The sequence below is a fragment of the Photinus pyralis genome, unplaced genomic scaffold, assembly GCF_008802855.1.
Source record: "Photinus pyralis isolate 1611_PpyrPB1 unplaced genomic scaffold, Ppyr1.3 Ppyr1.4_LG4, whole genome shotgun sequence".
Classification (NCBI taxonomy): domain Eukaryota; kingdom Metazoa; phylum Arthropoda; class Insecta; order Coleoptera; family Lampyridae; genus Photinus; species Photinus pyralis.
Genome location: NW_022170511.1, coordinates 10,746,872 through 10,754,101, shown reverse-complemented (window position 1 = coordinate 10,754,101; position 7,230 = coordinate 10,746,872). Strand labels below are relative to the sequence as shown.

Here is a 7,230-nt window from a genome sequence, read left to right as displayed (position 1 = left end):
GAATACACATTTCAACACTTAGATTTTATCTACGTTATTTTTGTCGTTGCGAAGAATACCTTCATGTTAGTTTAACGTAACGTAAATTGAATTATTCCTTTCCATTGATTATTAGTTACGATTTTTCAGTATTAAAGTTGGCCGACGTGACAAACGTTAGATTTCTGACGCGCTATCATTCCCTCTCTTTTGTTTTGCGTTTTTGTCCGATTGCAGAATATTGGCAAAGAGCGCCTTTCTGAATACAGACGGCCGTTGCCAGGATTCAAAGATAACATTTTATTTTGTCGAAACTCTGTTAGCATTCGTGCATACAGGCTTTTGATACACAGCCAACTATGTGTTATCCCTTAATAGTGCCAAAAGTGACCTCTTTACAGTTTACAAGTACTGATCAGTAGATACAATTCCCTCAACCAAAACAATGTAGGCATGAGTTTCTCGGTCAAAAAAGTGACCTTGTATTTTTTATGCCACTGTTTTACTTCCTACTTGCTTTCAGGACCATAATAATGAACCCACGTTTCATCTCCGGCAACAATCCGGTCGAAAATACGCTCCTTACAGTGCGCCTGCTTCTGAGAGACTGTGGGCATGCGTGGAACCCATCTCGACTTATACGGACATCTTCAAGTACACGTGTTTCCTCCATACCACTTTTGAACGGTGGATAATGAATAAGGACCTTGATAACCCTTCGTGGATGGTTTGTTTGGAGTTTTCCTTGTTTTGTAAAGAATGTAATCACAACACGATGCCCAAACATTGAACACTTGTATTTATACCCTTAGGGAGTATCATTTACAAATGAGATGACTTAAAATCATTCCTCATTACAACACCCTGTATACGGCATATGAAAGGAAATTACTGAATGGTTCTTTTTTTCAGGTAAGTGTTCCATGCATTCAACACCAAACCAAGGGAATCCTTATGAAGTCGATGGAAGAAGACTAAGGGCAGGTTTGCAGATTTATGTTTGCGTTACTCAAATTTATTAGTTTTGATTTGGAAAGTTGGTACTGAGAATACATAGAACTCTCAACATAGATAGATTGTACTTAATCATGATGGAGAGATTACGCAACTTTAACCATTAGCGTGCTTCTGAAATGATATTTTTATTTTACTCTCCTTAGGTAAGAATCAACAATTACTCTTTGATAATACACATAAAACGGAAGTAATAAAGGTACTGAATCGTCTTTGAATGTCGCCGGTTGTTCCTCGAGTCGGGTTTCAGCGCTTGGAAATTAACACGCCTGCAGATCTAGTTCGTGGTTCATTATTCATAAACAAATGTGGGCATTTGACACAAACCGCAAGCAGAAAAGAACAACACGCTGCAATTTTTAAACAATTCGCTGCTTTTTTTTGGATATCCAATAACCAGTTGATGATTTTCGATGTACCATGAACTTCTGTTTTTTATTTATTTATTTATTTTACCTTTATTTTTGAGTGGGTGGGGTTTCAGGGCAGGCGTTTGGCTTGACTAGAACTAAATTCCTTGTATGTTTACTTCGTTAGCCCGACGGAGAAATGAAAACCAATTTTTCTTAAACCTTTGTCAGGAATTTCGCAGGAACGAATGGTAATTACAGTGCCTCTCTAATCTCCCCGGAACGGTTTACCCTATCGTAAATCCAACCTAAGACAAAAATTAAAAATTTCAATCTTTGAAAGGGCTCCCGTTACAATGTGGTTTCTTTAAAAACGGTATCTGTATACTTTTTTCATTTTTTAATTTTTGACGGCTAATACGCTTTTTTAGAAATAACTAATTACGTAATTTCCGTTACTTGGAGACCGATCATACCTTTGATGGGAACTTTGGGTAACCAAACGAAATTTATTTACCATACTCTACCCTTTCTAGTACAGAAGATGCCACAAAATGTACTTACTATCCAAGGCCATAGACTAAATTAGGTATTTTATCTGTGCCAAGGCGAAACCTGGCCCATTGCATCAGGTACATACAGCTTACACACACTTTGTAAAAGGTTCAAATTACTGCTATTATGGTATTTGTCATCTTTGCAATGGACGCAGTGTTCGCTTTGCGCTTTACAATGGTGTGCTGGTGACGGGAATTAGCGTTTGGCAGCTAATCGCTCCCAATAGTGGTTTAGTTTCTATGTAATGGCTAACGCCATATACGTAATTGCCTGTCACCCAAAACGAAGTCATTATTATTGGCAAATGGAGTTGTAGCATAACTTATTTTCTCGAATTCGCTTTACTAAACCGGCATATAATGCATTTAATCCCCAATTATAACGTCACGACCCGTTTCGTTCTTTAAATATTGAAACGCATTTGCCACCATTTCATATACGCGGCGATTTATATTACAGCTGCTGGACTACAAAGTTGCATACATACGAAACTAATTTAAAATTGGACCTTTCGGTATGAATACGCGAAAGTTGATCTCATATTCGAGGGAATATAAATGTAGCTCACTTTAAGAGCATGTAGTCCGGTAACTTTGAATTAATTACATTCCCGAGCCAGGGGATACGAATCTTTCTTCGTCGTTCCTTTAATTATGTCCCATAAATATTCACGAGATGAGGCCAATACCGACGTTTTGCATACTAAAAAATATATAACTTTAATTTCGTATAAAGGATAGCAAATGTTAGTTTTTGGTCAGCGTTGTACCCTATTGTCTATTCTACGAACATTCTCTGGTTAATCGGTTCAAATACAAAATTTCTTACAATTTGCTAATATATGTGATACCTTATACTATATACGTTTATGTGATTAAATCAAGCCAATAGCAAGTTCCTCTCAAGGAATGGATCTGCAGCTGCGTTTATCCTGTAGGCTGTAGTAGTCAAATATATTGTTATAGTTATGTTTACTTAAATCTTTTAAATGTTATGTGGGACACGAAGATATAATATTACGTATTTTCACTGTTCCATTAGTGTTTCCGTTTTGTATGCGAAAGGTACGTGTATCTACAGTAAAATTTGCATTTTGTATGCAGTAGAGCAGGCACTATAAGAATTGATGGTTGTCAGGTAAATAGATACTGGGCATGTCTGATGGTATTACGTTTATTGATATTAATTTTTATTTTTATTACTTATGCTCAAAGAGTTAAGGGAGTGCATTAGTAAGAACCAATTTTCGTAGCTCATCGAACGTGATCAAAACTGTGATAATTGATAATTATTATGTATTTGCAATAGTCCGATATACACTGTCATCTGTTATTTATTTTATGTTATTTACTCAACTGTGATTGTCTTTATCCTGAAACTAACAATGGATAACACAAATATCATCCAGTGGAATTGTGGAGGACTAGCTCATAATCTAAATGAACTAAAACTGATCATTAAAAAGCACAATCCAGTTTGTATAGCCCTTCAGGAAACGCACCTGAAAGTAAGGCACAATTTTAACATGAAAGGTTTCACTTTATTAAGGAAGGATTTTTTTCCCCTGAAAGGGCATGTGGCGGAGTAGGACTTGCAATCCGTAAAGGAATACCGCATAAAAGGCTACAGATACTCACACAATATCAAGTTGTAGCAATACAACTTGAAATCAGCCGAAGTTTTGCGCTGTGTAATATTTATCTTCCCAATACAAATTATGATGTAGGAGAAATTGAAAGAATCATCAATCAACTCCCAAAACCGTTCATCCTTATTGGAGATTTTAATTGTCATAACACTGTGTGGGGCTCTACCTCAAATGATGCACGAGGTAAAGAGCTATTAGATCTCATCGAGACTAAAGCTCTTTGTATTTTAAATGACGACTCCTCTACTTACTTTAACATAAGATCAGGCACTTTTGACACCATTGATTTGTCTATATGTTCTCCGTCTCTATACACTGAATTGAAATGGGAAGTGGAAAATGATCTATTTAATAGTGACCACTTTCCCATAATCTTGACTTTTCGAGGTGTCAACATTCCTGCAATAAGATCTACAGCAAAATTCAAAATCCAACAAGCAGATTGGGAATATTTTACTCACCAACTATGTCCTCCTCCAAATGATGACAAGCTAAACCTGGTGAATATCACATCCTCCATTTTGGAAGCTGCAAAGAAAAGTATACCTATGTCAAAGGCTAGACAGATCACTAGATCTGTCCCATGGTGGTCATCTGTAATAAAAGAAAAAATAGCAATTAAAAAAAGAGCATTAAACAAGTTCCGACGTAATCCTTCCCTGGATAACCTGATAGTCTTTAAAAAACGCAGAGCTGAATGTCGTCGGGAAATTCTCCAGGCACAAAGAAGGTCGTGGCAACACTATGTATCCACCATAACGACGGACGTGACTATGAGTGAAATATGGAAAAAAGTGGGTTCGATATCTGGCAAATCTAAACTAAACTACCCGGCATTCCTTCGGAAAAACGATGGGGTGGTTACGAAAGATTTACAAGAAATTTCGTACCTCTTGGCAGACCATTTCTATCAGGTCAGTAGTTCGTTACTATAACTTACCTTTTAGTATGGATGAATTAGAATCTGCACTTAAAAACACGAAATCCTGCGCTCCCAGTCACGATAGTATCCACAATCAGATGCTTCGTCATTGTAGCAACCCGATGAAACAAGTGATTTTAGATTTCTTTAATTTTTGTTGGGAAAATAGTATCTACCCTGATGAGTGGAAACGGGCCATAGTCGTTCCCATACTTAAAACGGGGAAAGATCCGTTGTTGGCGCAGCACTACCGTCCAATTAGTTTGACTTCATGCCTAGGCAAACTCTTGGAAAAAATTGTTGATGGGAGATTGCGGGTCTTTCTGGAAGAAAACGAGATCATGGTCCCCTGTCAGGCCGGTTTTCGGAGAGGTCGGTCGACGGTTGATCATTTGGTTAAATTAACTGATAACATCCTAAAGTCGTTTGATGGTGGCGAACATTTGATTGGGGTCTTCTTTGATATCAAGCGCGCATATGACATGACATGGCGGTATGGTATACTTAAAAAAATGCTTGAATACAATTTACGCGGAAACATGCCCAAATTTATCAGATCTTTTTAAGAGACAGAAAGTTTATTGTTAGAATTGGAGAGGCGTATTCAAACGAGCGCGTATTAGAAAACGGGGTCCCGCAGGGCTCGACTTTAAGCTGTTCACTGTTTGCAATTGCCATAAACGGAATAGCCCTGGGTGTTGCCGACACAGTCGATAAATCCCTATACGTCGATGACTTAATGATTCATTGTGCCGGAAAAACCGTTGGTTCCGCTGTGCGTATACTACAAATGGCTATCAATAAAATTTCTGATAATGCGGATGCAGTGGGGTACGTTTTGTCTGAGGAAAAGACGAAGGTGGTTCATTTTTGTCGACTCCGAAGACCACACTATGACCCCGTTCTATTTATGAAAGACCGTATAATAGCTGTGTCCCAAGATATGAAATTTTTGGGACTTACCTTTGACAGGGAACTGCGGTGGTCCAAGCATCTACAGAATGTTGTCACAAAGTGTAGGAAATCATTAAATGTCATTAGGGTCCTGGCCCACCATAAGTGGGGAGCTCACCCAAAGACGTTACTCGACGTCTACAAGGCCTTAATTTTATCGAGAATTGATTATGGGTGCTGTGCTTATCTGACATGTGACAACAGTGCGATGCTTGGGAATCTCGATAAAATCCAAAACCTCGCCATACGGTATTCCCTCGGAGCTTTTCCAACGAGTCCGGTCGCTGCGCTTCACGTCGAGGCGAACATCCTTCCTCTAGCCCTCCGTCGTAAACAGGCTGCTGTAAACTATTATCTTAAAGTAATTTCGGATGAACGACATCCGAATCACGTATCGATGGCAGGCGCAGTTCCACGTCGACGACTGAATAGGTGCAGAACGCTGAGCCAAAGGGCTAGAGAGGATCTAACGTATCTACAACTAAATGACCTTGATGTTGCAAATGAGACAACAGTAACCCGACGTACACTCGTCAGGGCTCGGGTGTATGAGCGTTGGGGCGACTTATGGGCGAGGTCCGATTCATTTTTGAAAAGGGTCAAACCCGATTTGGGGCCGCTATTTCTTCTTGGCGAGGGTCGGTTTGTATTCGTGAAGATGTTTCGAATTAGACTTGGGCACACCGCATTAACCCATAGTGCCTTGCTGGAAGGTAAACCTAGACCCCTATGTGCGAATTGTGAGGTTAATTTAACACTAGAGCACATACTTTGTAACTGTCCACGATACAAAGATATACGGGACAACTTCGGGATATGTCCGATATGGGAAGGTAACTTTAACAGCGATGAACGGTGTCGAAGGGTGATAGGATTTTTCCAAAGTGTGGAAATGTTGCACAAACTGTGATATAATGGCTGTCTATTTAATTGTTATTTATTGTTGTCTGTCAGTTACCAACTTTGTCATATGGAAAATATTGTATTGTATGTGAGTCGACCTACCTGTATGTAATATTCTATTAGAACGAAGTCTGTGATATTTTGAGCAAATAGGCAAATGGCCATAGAAGCCGAAGCCTTAGGTGGGGTTTTAGTGGGTATACCCGAGTAAGGGAGAGCCCCACACTACTCCAGACCTTTCAACCTGGAGTGTGCATAAGGAGCATTTCCCCACCTACCAAAAAAAAAAAAAAAAAACTTGAACAAAATAATCTGACTAGTAATCTGAACAAATTGTGGTCAAATTGCTCCTAAACCCGATAACGGTTGCATCGAAGAGCAGGGTTCGCTCACTTCATTTCGGTCTACTTACGAACGAGCGATGAACAACAGTACTCGGGACCTAAAGTCCACGGGAACGCCAAACTTCTGTTAGGCGGGTGTAATGTCCTGCATTTTACAGAGCCAACATTTGCATACTATCAGTTGCAGGAAAATGTTCTGGGGTTCACCGCACCAAAGTATTCTAGTCCAGTCTCCACTCCTGTCAAATATAGTTAACCTTTAAAATGGCCGATTGCAGTTCAAAATTAATTAAACGAACTCGGTGAATCATGAAATAACAGACTTAAAATAAAGTTAAGAGGAGGACTAACTTTAGTTGAATTTAATATAAATTACGTTAGAAGTTCGTATGGTTTGGCAACTTAAGTTCAATGACAAAAGATGGGCATCCGGACGACGCATAATTCTTAAGTAATCCCACTAAATTGCAACGTAACATTACCGATAACTTATGTGTTCCTGAATCATGCCTCACCGTGAACATTTATATTATGATTATAAAGGCTGCTTGCAAATAT

General features: G+C 39.0%; 1 long non-coding RNA gene across 1 annotated transcript; it reads right to left on the bottom strand.

The window, feature by feature from the left end:
* Positions 1-5,225: 5,225 nt before the first annotated feature.
* On the bottom strand, positions 5,226-5,990 carry LOC116168801. The gene is made up of 3 exons (XR_004144845.1): positions 5,435-5,990; positions 5,307-5,375; positions 5,226-5,255 (listed from the first exon to the last, which is right to left on the bottom strand). It is a non-coding gene; the product is annotated as an uncharacterized LOC116168801 (long non-coding RNA).
* Positions 5,991-7,230: the final 1,240 nt, after the last annotated feature.